The 18740-nt window shown below is 43.2% G+C and overlaps 1 protein-coding gene and 1 pseudogene across 1 annotated transcript in view; both read right to left on the reverse strand.

Annotated features, from left to right (window-relative positions):
• The window catches only part of L3mbtl4 (L3MBTL4, histone methyl-lysine binding protein), a 272089-nt gene that overhangs the window by 56943 nt on the left and 196406 nt on the right, over positions 1-18740 (reverse strand).
• Positions 9641-10706, reverse strand: LOC101980490 (annotated as a pseudogene).

The following is an 18740-nucleotide window of genomic DNA, read 5'->3' on the forward strand; positions in this document are numbered from 1 at the left end:
CACCCATCTATCCACCCATCCATCCATCCATCCACCCATCCATCCATCCACCCATCCACCCATCCATCCATCTATCCACCCACCCACCCATCCATCCATCATCCATTCATCCATCCACCCATCCATCCTTCCATCCCATCCATTCATTCTCCTTGTAGATTGTTATTGTACACAGACAAACAACGGGAATGCTACAGTATGGTTAGATCTGGGAAGGAAAAGCAGACACTGTGTTGGTGGGAGAGAAAGGGACTCTGCTCCAGTCTGCAAAGATGGCTGCTTTGGAAGCCCATACTGGGGTCTAGCTACATTATTGGGAGTAGGTCAGGTTTCTGTGCATGTGTTTGCCAGCAGAGAGGGTGGAAGTGGGTGGTGGCTGCAGCAGAAGCAGAGGCATGGCTGGACCTCAGAGGAAGGAAAGGGAACAGAGGGGCTGGAAAATAGGGGTGGGGAAGCAGAGATGAAAAGGAATAGACGAGGAAGAGTTCTCTTAGGAAAACTTGACTTCACCCGCAGAACAATATGGAGACTGTGAAGAGCTTTTGTGGAAAAGCTGACTACATTGATTACATTTGACATTCAAAATGTTGCTTACCCTTGTGTGAGAACAAAGGGTAGGAAAATGAGAAGAAAAGGACTGGTCTTCATGGTAATCAGGTCAGAAATTGTGGGGCTCAAGTTTGGGGAGCCTCGGCTTGAATGAGGAGACACAGATGGACAGAGGAGTCAAGAGATGCCCTTCCCCTTCTCCAGAGAGGGTGGTATTGATAGAAAAGTCATTGCTGTTACTCTACATTCTGGCTCTAATTAGAAGGAGAAACTGCCATTCACTGATGGAGACACAAGAGCAAAGAGAAGGCCTACTGTGGACTGTCATACCCGAAGAAACTCTATAAAGAAAGGAGATAAGACCTGGAGAATCCAAAGGCTTCCACGAAATTCAACCTTAAATCAAAAAGCCTGAGGCTGAAGTTGTGGGAGGGAGACAGGGCAGGGCAGCGTGGTGCTTGCAATGCTTTCAGAAGGAGAGGGTTGGGTGGCCAGTGCAAATCAATGGTGCCAAGCATGACTGTGTCACACTTGTGGAGTGTCGTCTTTTATGTCCCAGGATTAAAGGGACTTCACCAGCTAGAAATGACCATCTTCTCAAATATGTATATGTTGTTGCCCTTGACTCTGCACTGGGGTTTAACAACTTCAAAACACATAAAGATAAGGGTCCCCCTTCAGAAGACACATGTCCTAAGAGCCTGACGTAGTCTCTGAAAGCTTGCGCTTGCAGATAGTACTAGGCTTTTCCTTAAATGACCATTTTATAAAATTTATTCAATAAGGTATGGTAAGAGATTATCAATAAGTAATAACATAAAAGAACAACGAAATGGGTCACTACTAAGTAAAGTCAGTCTTACTTGAACTTAAACTGTTATAGTACGGTGTCATTTATGAGAACCAATATGGCAATTATCATGTGGCTGTCATGGACACCGTGGCCAGAGGTCCAGTGAACCGAGGCAGTGTGTCATCTCACCACGCTGCTCACAAAGTGCACAGTTTTAAAGCCATACATTATTTACTTCTGGCATTTTCCACTGAAGAATTTCTGAACCCAGTCAGCCCCAGGTAGCTGACGCCCCAGCAAGTAAAGACACAGATGAGAAGGGAGGACAGAATGGTACCTGAGCCGAAAGAGCATATATAAATTAATCAGGCCATAGAGCTGCCTCCCCACTGTGTCCTGTGACTACCGCAGAAGAGAAGCCAGCCCTGACTGCCTCAACCAAGATGAAATGCAGCTTAGAACAAAATGTTGGGGGGCCCCAGGAAGGGGTGACTCCTGGCTTATTGCTAGGACAGGACACAGACACTGTCCCAGAGGAAGGGAAGGACTCTTTGAGTGCTGTAGGGACATGGCTGGAGCCATGATGAACAAGTGGACGTCCCATTTACTGAAATGATACTTTAGCAGCAATCAAGACTTCGTTAAAAAAGGAAGAAAAATAAATTTCAAGTTAGATGCCAGAGGTCTTGAAGGATGGAGGGCTTGGAGTCCATCCTGTAGACACTGGATGTCAAGTGACAAATGCCCGGTCCACACCTAACTGTGTGGCTGCAGTTCAAATCTCTTCCAGGTCATATCAGAGAGGGGACATTTCTTAATACCTCTGACTGCTCCTCAGAGACTAGTTTGGTGCCTTTAACGCAAGTATTTTTTTGCAGAGTATATCAGTGACCTGGGAGAGGTGGCGATGGGGCACATTCAACAAGAATAGACTAGCTGATGTTTATGGTGAATTTTATAGGTACAGCGGGATGCAGTGTTGAGGCCTCCTCTTTCTCCCGAGTTTTCATCTTTGTTCATCTCACCATCTATGAACCTGACATCTCGTCCTTTCTGCCATTCAACAAAAATATTCATAGAAAACTTAGTTGATCAGAAAGAGTAAAAAGCAGCTATGTAAAGGTTGGGGGGGCAGGAGTAGTAAGGCTCTCTAAGGAGAATTAGTGAACAAGAGGCAATTTCAATAGGATTTGTCAAGTGGGCACAGACCATGAGAGATGAGAGAACCCTGATGCAGAACAGAGTTCTTCTTCTGTGTAAGCAAAAAAAAAAAAAAAAAAAAAAAAAAAAGGCTAAGACCAGGAGCTTAGACAGCTAACTAAGTAGGGGGAAGGGAGCAAGATGGGCATGAAGGCAGAGGCTGGGAAGAAGCCATAGGGTAGACACAGGGTAGAGAGGCAAAGGGGGAGGGGCAGAGGTCCATTCTGAGCTAGCGTCTGGGAGTAAGGCGTACAGCTTGCAGCCCTGCTGGGGTATGTGGGTGTCAGTAGAATCCTAATCTACCATTTAGATAGATAGGTAGAGATAGATAGATAGATAGATAGATAGATAGATAGATAGATAGATAGATATAGACAGACAGACAGACAGACAGACAGATAGATAAACAAGAAACAGCAAAAAGGCAGAGGAAAGCAACTAAAAGCATTTAATATTACCAACAGAGGACTGCATCTTTTTTCCTCCTTGGAAAATATTTCAAAATCTAGAATTGAAAAAAAAAAACCCACACACATAAAGTGGATTTAGAGGCAGCTTAAATGAAAACGGACAGCTCCGGCTTCCTGGCAGGCAGAAGCGAGTCGCAGGGAGAGACAGTATGAGGGACGCCACCCGGCAGCAGGCTCAGATAAAAGGAAAACTGACACCGGCACTGAGTCACAGGGCAGCAGCAGCTGCGGGATTGTATTTACTGTTCTAGAATGTATCCTGCAATTTTAAATTATAAATACATGGGATGTCACCAAACACTAGTGTCTGTCTGGCACCGTTTCTGAATTGTGCCAGGCGATGAATTCAGGGCAGGGACATGAAACTGAAGACAATGTGTGTCCTGGCCCTGAGAACTGCCAGTTCTGTGAGAGCCCAGACCTGGAGAGCAGCCTCATCATACCAGGACAAGGAGTGTGGGCTAGTGGGATGAAAGAAAAGGAACAATTAATGCTGTGCCCTGGAGATGAATAGACGCTTAAACAATAGATGGATGCAGAGTGGATTGGCGTTAGAGTGTTCTCTCTCAACTCCAGCCATGCCCACTGAATTAGACCTTCTGGGAAAAGGACTTTTTCAGACCAAAGATTTTCTTCTGTGCATTAAGGTGGAGCATTAGAAATGCCTAGGACTTCAGAAGCTGGAGGATGAAGGGAAGTGGAGGCCATTTGAGGTGCAGATGTGTCTGATGGAGCAGGAGAGGACATTTGAAAGTCAGCCTGAGGCTTACTACACAGCGATTCCTGACCTGAGCTTCCCAAATCACTTACAGAGCTATGTACATACATAATGGGCTGTTTCTGTTTCCAGAAGGTCATAACGATGGAGCCTTGTGTGGGGCTGGAACATCGTGAGCTCTCACAGGGATGCTATCTCTATGCCTGGCTCTGAAGCACAGCGGGGCTGGGCACCACTGATTACACAGGCTAAAACTCAGGACGAGCTACAGGGAAGCATTACACCAAGGCCCCAGTGCTGGAAACAGAGTGCTGGACACTATAAAGCATTTCAGTCAGCACCGACTATTAACGGCCTCAAGTCGTGCAATGGGAGCTGCTGTATGCATCAACTAGGGAAATCCTTAGCCATTTCCTTCCCACTCAGAATTCCAAGGGCCCGTGGGAATCAGTTCTATGAAAGCACCATCTCCACACACCTGGACAGGAGCATGAGCTCTCAGATAACTGCATAAATATTTGGAGAATGTCAAGCCAATTACACGCCTGTGCAGTATCCCCCCACGGCTGTAAGGTTAGGAAGAAAAGAGGAGAACATAGTGTTTGGCTAGCCCAATATTACAGAGACAGAAATGAGAATCCCAGTGCAGTTGCCGGAGGGTAAGCAAGCCAGTTAATGACAGTTTTATCACAGGCAGTGGGACTAATGGAAATCAACCTGTTGGCATTCCAAAAGGGACGCCAAAGTGCCTGCTACAAGTTCATGATGTCATCTCTTAGACTTAAAGAATCTGAATACTTTATTTCACCAACACCATAAGGACAGATTTACAGGATTTATCTTTTCCCAGGGCATAAAAAATAATGCATTGATATTACCTTAAGATTTTGATTGGGGTTATAATGATATGTTTACAAAAGCATTTCTGCATTGTCACAAATAGCCATATATATAATATTTATATATTTATATTATATCTATTTTTCCCTATGTGTTCAAAAGTGTAAAGCTGAAACATAGGGAAGAAGTTTATCTTGCCAGATTATACAGAATCTAAATTGTAAATGACTCAAGATACTCTATGAATTAGTAAACTTCTACTGTACAAAAGAAATAGAAAACATAATTCCCCCCAGGTCAGAGTTTAAGGGATTTTCTAATGTGAAGTTTCTGCATGTGTCCTTAATCATTTATTACACTTTAATGGGGACAAGGGATCAATTTTCTATCAGACTATAGTTTAGGAACTTCTTGTCTTGACTCAGACTGAAGTGATAATTTTAGTCACATTCAAAAATAGATTCTATTTCTCTCAGTCATCCTCAGGTAATTCAAGAATGTACAAAGGGCTTTAAACCCATTCAAGGGATAAAAAGCCATTGTCTTTTGAATACCTACTAGGAGCCATGCTTTCTATACATGCCACTTAAATGACTCTTCCTAAAAATCTGTGAGGTGGTATTCTCTCTCTCTTTTTATTTAGAGAAAGAAATTAGGGTACGTATTCCAGCTGAAAAGCTAATGAGTAGCAGAGCTCTGTCTAAAACTCCATTTACTTCTTTTTTCTTTCTTCTTCTCCGAATCCTCCTTCACCTTCATCTCCTCCTCTTCTTCCTTTGAGAATTTCAGACATAAGTGCTATATTTATTTATTTTTATTTTTTAAACAGTTTTTAGTTTTTAATGAACTTGTAAACAAAAATCTCCCATTTCAAAATAAAAACAAAATCCCAGATCATATAGATGTTTACAGTGATTACATTTATCTAAGCAACACACATACATGTTCAGTTGTAAGACAGTAACTAAATTTGTGACAAATATGCTTTTATAGTAGCAAGAACATTGTAGAGTTAATGCAGAGTCCTAAGGATAATAAGTGCTATATTTATATCATGTCTACCCTCCCTCCTTCTTCCCCTACAACTCCTCTTGTATCACCCTGACTCCATCTTAAATTCATGACCTCTCTATAGTTATTGTTACTATATACATATATATATATATATGTATATGATTTATACATACAAACATACACACATATACATACACACAATACAATCTACTGTGCCCATTTCTTGTTGTTCCCGTGCACATGTTTAAGGCTGGCCGTGTGGAATGGATTCTCCCCCCTCTCTGTACCCATTTATTATCTGTGTCCCTTCACCCAGGATGGCCCTTGAGATATTTCCGTCACCCATGCTGGCATATTGACTGGTGTGGTAATAATGGACAGCTTGTTTAGGCTCATGCATCTCATATTGTTGAGATTCGATACGTGCAACATTCCTGTCATGTTTGATAGGCACTATCTCTCAAGGTCCTCTTCAGGCCTTCCATTGTTAGCCACTGTCTGTTCTATTTTAATTTGGATTTTGTATGTATTTCTATTGCTTTGCTTAGGAAAAATAATTAAGTAATTATCTTTTTCCACATAAAAGTGCACAAGACTATAAGGATGAACACGTTTTTATGCATCTGTCTTATCAGGGCGCATGACTTATTAAATTGAAGCTTCTACCACACCCATGATGGGCACTAAGGACAGAAATTTGAACAAGCTAGACATGATTCCTATCCCCACAAGACATTGCTTCTATAAGAAGAATAGTGAGCTGTAATTAATCCAGTGAATATCAAGGCCAGGGTTCAACAAGCAGATTTTTGGTTTGAAGCACAGATGTCCACACTCAAATGTTGCCGAGGTAGATGGAGGCATACTGAAGGGAAAGAGATATCCATGCTGAGGAGAAAGGGCTGATTCCGAGGTAGCCAGGTATAGAGGGGAAATGAGAAGAAGAACAGAAGAACATACCAGAAACAAGAGAGCTGAAAATGGGATGGGGTATGAGAACAGTAGAGCATTGTGGGGCTGCAGACAATACCACAGGGGTCTTTGAGGCTTCCAGGTGGGCCACGTCAGGAACTTAAGCACTAAATGGCACAGATGCTTCCTGAAAGACACTTCAGCTGCAAAGAGCAACACCATTTAAAGACTCTGTCCAAAAAGGACACTGCCATCCTATAATCAAAGTGAGGGTCCTGGGGCCTGAGATACCCAATGGCAGCAGAGGTAGAGAGGAGGTCCAGCAGGTAGAGGAGGGTTAGCTTCTAATCAGCACTAAGAGATGAAGGAAGAAGATGCACAGTGAGCCTCGATTTCTGGCTTAAACAACTGTGTCAAGCACAAGCCCAGTTTCTGGTCTAGACGTGGCTGAGTTCAGTTTGGGAGGAGTGTCACATAGCTGAAGCGCATACGTTCCTTAAGCAGAAGAGCTCCAAGGTGAGCATTGACCTTGAGATAGAACATGGAAGTCATCAAAACCAGGGATGCTCGACACAAGGGCTCCAGGGCTCCATGAGATAGCATTTCAAACCACAGTGAAAGAGGAGACAGAGGTGGAATCATAGAAAAGAGGTGAGGCCGGAGGCAGGGCCACTGTGGAGAGGATGCCCCTGAAGCCATGGGGAAGACGTCCTGAGGGCGGGGGGAGCTGCAGAGACCATCCACATCCCCACAGAGGCAGAGTCCTGAAGAGGGAACAGAGATTAGTGCAAGCCACGAGGACAGGCACGCTGGCCTGTCAAACAAAGACCGGAGGCTGGAGTTGATTAATGAGAAAGGCACATTGTTAACCCTAATCCAGGCTAATCTTTAAGCCATCTAGATTCAGGGCTTGACAGAACCATCTTTCTAGTTTATTTCCATACAGCTGAGGCTAATGAGGCTGGCGGGCACATCTGCAGGGTAGAATCAGGCTTGCTGCAAACTCAGGAAGCAACGCCAGAGGCAGGGACTGAAGGAGACAAAGCACTGGGTCCATGAGTCACTAACTCTCAGCGATGCTCCGTGCCATGTCCTCTGTCACCTCTGACAGGAGCTGCTCTCTCTGGCAGGGGGCCTGCCTTCCATGGCGCTCTGCGTGGAGGTAGCTAAGTGGCAATGTTCAGACAGTCTGAGAAGTGAGAGGAGAACATTGATCGCCATGGTAACTCTCAGAACGTCCTCTGTAGACAAACAGTGGAAGCCCAGAAGACAAAGTCATCGCATGCATGACACAGGTTTGCTCAGGCCTCAGCTCTCTCCAGCAGGGTCTGCTTCTCACCCCACCCCCAGCTCTTCTTCCCCCAGTCTGTTTCCCGTCTTGGCTCTCTCTTCCAGCAGTACCCTCTGTCAATCACTTTCCCTTTCTGCCCCATCCTTCTTCAGATATTCACTGAGCATTAGCTAGGAGCCATTGCAATGGAGATTCTGTCTGACTCATTTTCCTCTCCCATCCTCCTTGCTGTCTCCCCACACCCTGTCCTTTTCCTCTTCATCCCTCCTTTGCCTTTTCTTCCCATATCAGACACACACCCCTCTCTTTTTTTCCTCTCTCCTTCCCTCCTTCCCTGCCCTCGCTTCCACTCTCTGGGGATCAAGCCCAGAGAAGTACACATGCCTGGGAAACACCTAACACTTTCTACAGAACTACAGTCTGGCTACCACTTTCTTTACAAATCCCCTGTGTCTGTCCAGATCTCTAAGTCGTTTTGGCAATGAAGTCTAAAATTCAGCTTTTCCCAAACTAGACTCACCATCTTCAACATCAAATTGATTTTTCCATTGAGTATTTCCTGCCTTTCATTGATTACATCAACTACCACTTGGCAACTGGAGTCCCTAGGTCACAAGAAGCTACTCTGTTATCTCCCAACTCCTACAATAAATTGGTGAGTCAAACTCCCAAACTCTTCCTCTGCAGAATCAGAGGGACTGAATCACACTTCCAGCCTGCTGTCCTGCAACCCTCCCTGCTTCTAGCCATGGTCTCTTATCTCCAATCTTGTCTTACCAACTACTTCATGATGCTATTGAGACTAAATTTTTTTTCCTCAAATATGATCAGACAAACTGATAAACTTTTCATATTTTGCTACAGCCCACAAGCTACAGCTGATGCTCTAAGTTAGCGCTGCTCAAAACAACTTTTAAGTACTGGTCTCTGGGGTGTCACTGCACCTCATAGGTGCAGGCGTGTGAACATTTGGTCCCCAGTTGGCGTTGTTCTTTGGAGGATGCTGTGGAGAAGTTCAGCCTTTCTGGGACACATATATCACTGAGAGAGGGCTTTGAGGGTTCACAGCCTCCTCTCACTTTTTGCTTCATGCTCTCGGCTGAAATATGACCTCTTGGCTGTTGCTATAATAGCTTGCTGCCATGATTCTGCTGCTATTATGAACTCTTCCTTTGGAGCCATAAACCAAAATAAACTCTTTCTTCTGAAAGTTGCTTTTGGTAATAGTCATAGTAGCAAAAATATGACTAATAAAGTCAGTATCCACTCATGTGTGGGCCAGGCATATCACTCCTAGCTTTATATGAATTATCATACCTAATACTAAGAATGCTTGCATTTTATATACTATTAAAATATTAAGTTTATTTCACATGTATATTTTTGTCTCCTTACCATTTCTACCTATGACCATCACTCTATGTCTTATTATAACATAATAACACACATATAATTAAGTGACCATCACTCTGTGTATTATTATAACATAATAACACACATACATCTAAGTGACCATCACTCTATGTCTTATTATAACATAATAACACACATACAACCAAGTGACCATCACTTTGGCTGTGTCTTATTATAACATAATGACACACATAGAAGCAAGTAACCATCACTTTGGCTGTGTCTTATTATAACATAATAACACACATACAACCAAGTAAAGGGTGGAGTTCAATCCTTGAAAACTGAGCAGGAATTTATTGAGACAGCACATTCCTGGCAAAGGGACATGGCTGGCATCTATCAAACACAGTAGAGAAAGTCCTCACTTTGCAACACAGAAAGGACAGCCAGATATCAGCTGCTGAAGAAATGCAGCAAGATGGAATATTTCAAACTGCTTAAACAGTCTCATAAAGAGACTTCCTCCACTGTCAGAGGTTGTGAATAGCCTTCTCCTGGCCAGTCATCAGGAAGAAATTCTTCACATGATTGATGAACACGGTTTCCACTCTGGAAAGAGAACCATCTTTCTCTACTTTTGCTTGCAATTTTGCTCTAATGCTTTTTACAGAACTTGGTCCTTTTAGTATTTAGGAGTTTTCTCTCCCCCCCCCCTTTTTGAAAGATTAGTGACATTTTGATCTTGTTGCTGATGGATTTTAGTCTTTATCACTTTGGTTTAATTTCTGTGTGTTTTTGGATGATATATTGTACCGATTTTGTCACTGGAGCTTTTCTTCAGTTTCCTCCTCATCAGAATCATCTCCATCAAAAATCATCATCTTTATTAACATCTTCATCTTCTCTAACATCATAATCTTCATCATCATCCTCATCACCATCATCTTCATGATGATTATCATCATCACCTTCATCTTCATGATCATCATCTTCATTCCATCATCTTCATGATCATCATCACCTTCATCTTCATGATCATCATCTTCATTCCACCATCTTCATGGTCACCTTTGTGCTCATCTCCTTCATGATCATCTTCATCATTGTTATAATCTTCATCAGTTACTTTTTTTCTGTGGAACTTTGTTACCACATCCAGGGGCAAATTGCTTTCCATATACACTTAAGAGTTTTATAGCTTCTTCATCTTAATTTTTTGAATCTGTTTCCTCCTCTACAGTTCCTAGGTGCTGTCCACTAATATGCAGAGGCTCTGAACCACATTTCAGCCTTAAAGACCACAGGTTGGTGTGCCATTTCAATGATCCCAAGGGAAACTGATGGCTGCACAGACATTTTCGAAGCTGCTAGTGTTAATTGGAACTGCCTTCATAGTTCATCGTCTCTACCTCAATGATGTGTACTCTTTTGTAGCAGATCACTAATCTGATCATTCTTAAAGATAACTAGTACTAACTCCATCATTATCCATTAGAAAGTGATAATCTTTGTTGGCATTTAGTTCACAACCAAAAAAAGATAGTTCCAAGGCCTCAGAGGGCTCATATCTGAATCCGGTATTTATGCACTCTAGTGAGAAAGAAACCAGGTAGAGAAAACCGACTACAGATCCTTAGAACATCTGATGTTTTGCAAAAGTTAAATTACAGAGATTAACGTATTTGGCTTAGTGTCACCCGGCTACATAAGGACCCCATATCAAATGCAGAGGCTGTCCATCTTAAAATGATTTAATCTTTCACTTTGTTCCTATAGGTTGTATACCTGAGCACACTCCTATACTTGGTGCACAAGGAAGGAAGACTTGCCGCCACTGACATTGTGTGGTTAGACTGCAGGCTTAGAAACGTTGAAGGATTCTTAATGTTTTCACTTCTTACTTCCAGATCTTGACCAAATCTCCTAAATCCCTTCAGCTTTGGGATACTCAGTGGATGCTGTGAGAATGTTAAGATTACAATTGTAAAGTCTTTATTTAGGAGGGTGTGGTAACAGGTAGTCAGGGCTCAGCACAGACGACCTCATTCCCTAGGCTCCAGATCCTGTTCATTCCCTGTAAAGATGCACTCTACTATGAGCTTGGAAGAGATCATTTATGTGGCTACACGTACTGGCTTCTATGGGAGACACTGCTGGGGACAGCTAATACCATTCACTTTGGGGGTAGTAGTAAAAGTAGAAAAAGTAAGAAAAGTGGAAGGCCGTCTTACATCTGCGTATACCACCTGAAGGTGTGTTGGGGTGGGGGAGATCTCAGAATGCTTTATACCTAGAGTCCCTAAATCTCAGATGGAAGAGAGTAAAAGGTAACACGAAGTACATCTTACTTCTTCCCCTTTAATAGAATGGGTGAAGAGAAAAACAGAAATAAATGGGCTGGTTTCTCATGGAAGAATCTAGACTTTTAGGAAGAGAGAAAATAAATAAATAGTATGCAAAAGTACAATATGCTACAAGAACTTATTCAGTACCCTGTTCATCCTTTGTTCCATTTTTACCAGAAAAAAGGATCCCCTTTTTTTTTTTTTTCCTGAAGCGTAGTGGCAGAGACTGTAAATGTGTAAAACATCTAACAAAAAGTATTTACACATCAGGGCGGGGCTGTCCTCACACATGCTGCTCACTTGGTCACTAACTATACTGGCACAGAGTACTACTATTCCAGTTGGGAACTTCAGACAGACATGGGAAGGAATTTTCCCGAGTCTGGGTAGTTGTTGAGTGGCAGTTTTCTTAGTTGGGATTGATACACAATGCCTGTGCAAACACACAATTACTATACCATTGCAACTTCACCATTCTCAGTTTCTTGCACCCACATAGCAGCTCACAACTGTCTATCGCTTCAGTTTCAGATGATCTCAGGCCCTTGTTTGGCCTCCATGGGAAAATGACATATATGTGTCATACATATGTGCAGATAAACGCTTATACATAGAAAACATAGAAAAATAAATCTTAAAAAAAATAAATGTACTTTCTTTTTATGCAACTACAGAGATTCAATGAAGACAGTCAACATTTTAGCATGAGGATGGAGAGGTTCATGAGATTCCATTCCCAGCTTCAAAGGATTGGGCCACTGGTGGCTTCTTGAAAAGGGAGAGTCCAGGCGGTTTTATTTAAGAGTATGGTTCATGGCCAACCATACTACAGTGAACAGCTCTATACCAAGGAATATATAGACAGTACGAATTGAAGTCAATGGGTCATTAAATGGGAGAGAGGGAGAGGGAGGGAAGAAAGGAAGGGAGAAAGAGAGAGCACAAAGTTAGATGGAGTTGGGAGGTGGGGGTAGCTTAGGGCTTCTATTGCTGTGAAGAGACACCATGACCACAGTAACTCTTACAAAGGAAAACACTTAATTGGAACTAGCTACAGTTCAGAGGTTTTATCCATTGTCACCATGGTAGGACACGGTGGTGTGCAGGCAGATATGATGCTGAAGAAAGAAGGAGTTGAGAGTTTTACAGCTTGCAGGCAACAGGAAGTGAACTGTCTCACTGGGTGTGGCTTGAGCATATATGAGACCTCAAAGCCAGCCTTCCCAGTGACACACTTCCTCCAACAAGGCCACACCTCCTAGTAGTCCCACTTCCTTTGGGGGCCATTTTCTTTTAAACCAAGATAGGTGGATTTGGAAAGAGTTGAGGGAAGGATTTATAGTAAACATCAGAACTGATAAAGTTGGTCATTGTTACCACCCTGCTATAAATGCCCCTCACTTCCCATTTGCCAACATTCTTTAGCAGTATTGACAAAGTAATCACATTCAATTTTTATTTTGGAAGTGTCAACTGTTGATTTCTTTTTTTTAAAAAAAAATGAGGGCCTGGGTCTGCATTTAAGAAATATAAGCTAATGATCAAATCACAGTTGGGGGCTCCTGATTTTCCTTCTCACCATCATCTCACAAACACGGAGTGAGAGACCCAAATCTTCCGACTGCTTTTACATTACAAATACAGCATGTGCATTTGCATAAATGGCTTTTCAGGGCACAAAGTAGAAAATGAATCTGTCATTGCTGTTCCCTAGTATATTCTAGAATATTGCTTTGTTAAATCACAGCCCCTAAAAGCCCACAGAATCACAAAAACTGCTTTCTTGTTCCCCTCTGAGGCACATTATCTGAAAGAAGCCACTGCATAAATACTGTCTATGATAATTAATTAGTGCTGGCCATATTCATTTTTCTCAACCAAGAAACAAAACTTATGACATCCCTTCCCCCAGTTCTAGTTAAAATTAATGTTGCCAAGATGAAGTCAGTTGCTGGATGATGCTTAGAATAATTTTTTTTCTTTCTTTTTCCCCCTGTAATTACTCAAATCAATGAATATTTAGAAAAGGCCTCATACTCATTTTGGTTGCTCATTTTACACAACAGGGCAGCTAATTAAAACCATGACACATTTTGGCACGGAGTTCATGATTGTGAAAAGGTCACAGACTTGAAAGTAAAGTTCAGGGTGCCTCCCACATTTTGCTAAAGAGTCACATGGTGTATTTAAAAATGATTTTGATTCTTCTCTTGCAAACAGCGACTTTCTTATGTGAGTAGGGCTGCCCATCACGGTGCTACTTCCCCTAGGGTTGCCATACTCATTGGATCCTTTCAAACATATTGGGAAACTCACAATTTAAAATGGGGTTTGAGAAAATTGGGTCTTTTTTTCCCCCAAGTAAAACCAAAACAAGATTCCAAACAATATCACACAGAACTGGACCACTAGGCTGTGCAGTCCCTGGGGAGCTGCTGGGCTAATCTCCCAAGCAAGTTTGGCAAACAGACACTTCACAGCCAGTGACCCTTGGCAAAAAAAAATCGCTTTTGTTTCTCTCTCTCTCTCTCTCTCTCTCTCTCTCTCTGTCTCTCTCTCTCTCTCTCTCTCTCTCTCTCTCTCTCTCTCTCTCTCCCCCCCCTCTTGCTCTCTTGCTCCCTCTCTCTCTTCCTCTTTCTGATCAGTCAGGGCAGAGAATGTCCCCATCCCTCCCATCCCTCACCCACCTCATGTAACTGTTTGCTTAGCGAGAACCCTCCTTGAGCCCAGCCTCCACCTTCTCAGCTCTGAGTGCACATTCAGGTCTTTCTCAGTGTCTACCTGGTACTGTTCCCAGGCCATCGCCGAGTGTGGCTCAGCACAGCTCAGTACTTTCTGGACTTCTCTGCATTTTACCGCTGGTGAATATTTTGTGCCTCCTGCCTCCTCTATGTGGTGACTGACAGAGTAACAGCCACGTGTTTTACACTATTATCCTAAATTGTGTCAGCAGTGGATGAGTAAGACCCAAGTGTGTCTGAAAATCTGTCACCGTGCTACTGATGTCCCTCTGTGCCATTTTCTCCCACCGGCCCTTCTGCAATGGATGCTTTTATATATAAAAGGGATATCAAAGTGGCATACACAGAAAGAGACTAACACTGGTGTGCTGAGAAGGAGGAAAGGAAAAGGCACGGCCTATAAGGCTTTCTTTATGCTACTAGCTTATAGTAACTGAACAAAATGAAGGGGTTCACTGTGCTGCTTCTAAATATGTATACACTGTATTCCTACAACATACACACCTTCTATGTGACCTTTAATTTTTCTCTGATGCCTGTTCTCTATATCCATTGTTCCTTCAATTCCCCAGTGTTTCTCCTTTCAGCTTCATCTCTTTTTCTGTTTTCCTAGATATCACAAATCAGAAGAAAACCACAGGATATTTGTCTGAGTCTGGGTTATTTCACTTAACACAGTGACCTCACTTCCGTCTGTTTCCTGCAAACATGATGATTCTATTCTTTATAAGGTGGAGTAAAACTTTATTCGTTGTGTGTATTTACTACAGTTTCTTTATCCGTCTATCTGCTAATGGCTACCCGGGCTGGTTCAGTAATTTGGTAAGCAGATACGTCCACAATCAGCTGACATTCGTGTGGGGGGGGGGCACGTGCTCCGAAGTAGTATGACCCGGTCACACGTAAGTTTACCTTGTGTGTTGAGGAGCCTCCAGATTGATTTCCACAGTAGAAGCCAGCAGAAGGGAATCAAAGCTCCTTTCCCCTGCCTGCACGCCACATTTGCTGTGACATTTTGCTCAGGGCCTCATTTGGCTGCTGTTTCCATCAGCTAAGATGTTCACTAAGCTCCGCATGCTTTTCACTGCCAGGGGCTTCGAACCCTTCCTTCAGCTCATCCACAGACAGAGAAGACAGTGGTCCCCTTATCTGCAGCCCACATTTTCAGTTACTTGTGGCTGATGCAGTAGAGATGTATTTAATTAAACATTGCAGAAACCAACAATTTGTCTGTTTTTTAGTGTGTGCTAATAGGTCTCCTTTCCTGTGATCGCCTAACGTACCCAGCCTTCAGTGCTGTGAGCAAAATGAAGGATTAATGTTTTACCGACTTCCGAGAAGGTAGGGAAATTAAGGGACTCAGTTTGATGCATGCTACAGAGAGCTGATTAAAACCCCGTGGCCATGGGCTCTTCTAGGCTGATCCTTCAGCGTGCAGAAAGCTGAGAGACCTCGCCAGCTGTAATCACTGCCAGTGAGCACATCAACACTGAGAGTGGCTTAGGGTAGGCTACCGAATAAGATTGCAAACACAGAGGTGAGTGCTTAATATTACTTGAAATTTATAATCATTAAATATAGAATATTGAATAATTCAATTTGCACTCACAAAACGAAAATATTAAATAAGAGAGGTTAAGGTATTTGCCACGGGCTGTACGACAAATTGGTTCCCGAGCTAAGACCAAATTCATATCTTCTTGTAGTAATTTCCCTTGCCCAGTGTTAAATTAAGCTACAAACTCCCCATGATTACTAATATTCTCTCCACCGGGGATCTTAATTAACTTGCATGTCCACTCAGCAGTAAAACGGCTTAATGTTTACACACATGTGACCTAGCAGACCTATGACGCTGGAGTCCCCACTGAATTAAGTTATACAGGAAAAACACTCAATTTAGTTCTTGACAAGGTTAGAAATTTTCAGATAATAAGGTTATACTGAAACATGCGTGATGTTAAAATAATACCGTATATAATTTGAAACTAGGTAATTTTAAACTCATGCAGTCTAACCTTTTTTCCCCCCTGGATATTGAATAGAATTTATAAAGAAGCCTACAGCGCAGGGATTTTAACACCACATTGTTTTCAAGCACTAAGCGTATGTGACAAACGCACTATTATAACGTTCGGCAGGTCCAGACAACCAAGCAACACCAAGTAAAAGTGAAGGGGAGTTTAAGGGACAGATCTAACTCATCCCATGCATGAGGTCTCTCCAGCGTCAGCAGACTGTGTTGCTGCAAACACAAACACACTGTTCTAACACCTAAGCGGTTCAGTTCAGGGACAATAAGAAAGTCAAATTTAATAGCCAAAATCACAAGTATTTGTAGATAGGATGCTCACTCACCAAGAGACTCAAAATAATTACAAATAAGCAACATTCTGATCAAAACTAATAAGGAGAAATTGACAGCCTTTATGTATGTAGTCCGGTTGAGATGCCACAGACAATCCATTCCGTTCACTGTGGCAACTAAAATACAAACTGGAGCGGAGCACACTTGAAAGAGGGGATAATTTCTGAGGCACAGAAACCTACAAGGCTCTTAAGAAACAGGAAGCCGTCTGAGCAGGGAGAGAGTTGGTTGTCCTGCTCAAGTTCTCACTGTGGAAGTTCAAAGTCAGGCCAGAATGCCAAAGGCATCTCAGGATTTTAAATCAGCGTGTATCTGTGTGTATGTGAAAGAGATAGCCAGAGAGGGAGAGCAAGCGAGCAAGCCAGACGTAAAGAGAGAAAAGAGAGCGAGACGGAGAGGGACAGAGACGGAGACTGAAGAGTAGCTGTGAGCGTTCTGAAAAGGAAACGTCTTAAATGTGGGATTGTGTGTGGACAAGATCCACAATGGACAGGATCTAGCACACAGTCTGTAATCCCAGCACTCAGGAGGTGGAGACAGGAGAACCAGGAGGTCACAGCCAGCTCTGCTTTATGAGTTTGAGGCCACCGGGGTCTATATGACCGTCTCACACAATAACAACCACGACAAAGTGAGGGACTTTAATATCTGAGACAGCTGTGGTTTTGAATCAACGGGGATGTGATGGGCCGTTTTATGAGTTGCGTAGGAGAACTGGACAGGCAGCGAGACCAAGGCAAGTTAAACCTCGACTTCACACCTCATACAAAAGGAAGTTCAAGCCGACCCGCACTGGCACTGTGACCAGACATGAGGAGAGTGTATAGTAGTAACGTGGATGTCATCATCTGTGTACATTCATGCACACACACTGGAAGGGTACTGCCTAGGTGGGTTCTGTCCATCTGATACACTCTACAGTCCTCTGACAGGAACTGCCTAGATCAGGTTGTCCTGTGGGCGTGTCTGCGAGGGACTGTCCTTATTGGTAATTGATGCGGGAGAGCCCAGCCCACTCTGGATGGCCCCTTCCCCAGGCAGGTGGCTCTGAACCGTGTAAGAAAGCTAGCTGAGTATACTCCAGTCTGCCAGCTAGCTAGCAGGCATTCTCCTCCCGGGTCCCTACTGTAATTCCCTAGCTGTGAGCAAGCTCCCGGGGTGGAGAGAATGCTGTGTGGAGCAGCCAGCAGGCCTGCCTTGAATTCATGTTTTGCCTTGCCTCGTTGATGCGCTGTGATCTGGAACTGGAAGCCAAAGGAAACTCAATCCTCCCATCTCCGGTTTTTGGTTGGGATGTTTCATCACAATAGCAGAAAGGAAATGAGAACAGTTAGCTTCGAGACCAAAGGGGACCAAACTGGGGACCAAAGGGACGGGGTTAGGTAAGAATACAACTTATACTGTATAACTCCATATCTCCTGAATTTAGTATACAGCCTATGTATAATCTACTCAAACTTTAGTAATTTTTTTTTTTTTGACCGGGAGGGCAACCCGGTGAGTAATGAATCTATCCGTGTTTATTTCTTATGATCTTTAAATTCCCCAATCCAAAACAACGGAAAGAAAGCAAAAGACTTTTATCATGACTTGACACAAGAAACAAAGTGATTGCCATCTTAATACCCAAAGCACAAAGTAACCAACCGTACATCAAGCTACCTTGGTAATAGTCACACCTTAAGTCAAATCTCCTGTCAATACCTTGAAGGAACAAGAATAGGCTTAAACTCTCTGACCTGAAGTCAAGGTGGAACAGATCCATTTCTGTGAGTTCCCACACCCTGCCAGCATCCCATTGGCTCAGGTGGCTGACTCTGCTGCATTGTCCTTCCCTCATTGGCATCTCTGGTCAGCGTCTCGGCATCAGCAGTCCCTGGGTGTAGCAGAAGGACCTAGGTTGTCTCAGGGCGGAAGTGCATGCTGCGCATGCTCATGCTGGCTGGTTTGGGCAGGACGACTGAGGCTTGGGTAGGCTGGTCAGCAGTTTCTACAACAGCAACTAACTGATACCTCCCAATGATTTCTGAGAATCGTTAAGAGTGTGCCAATGATACCCGTTGGTGGTGGTGCAGACCTTTAATCCCAGCACTTGGAAGGCAAAGGTTGACTGATCTCTGTGACTTTTAGGCCAGCCTGGCTA

The sequence above is a fragment of the Microtus ochrogaster genome, unplaced genomic scaffold, assembly GCF_000317375.1.
Source record: "Microtus ochrogaster isolate Prairie Vole_2 unplaced genomic scaffold, MicOch1.0 UNK20, whole genome shotgun sequence".
In the NCBI taxonomy this organism is placed as follows: Eukaryota; Metazoa; Chordata; class Mammalia; order Rodentia; family Cricetidae; genus Microtus; species Microtus ochrogaster.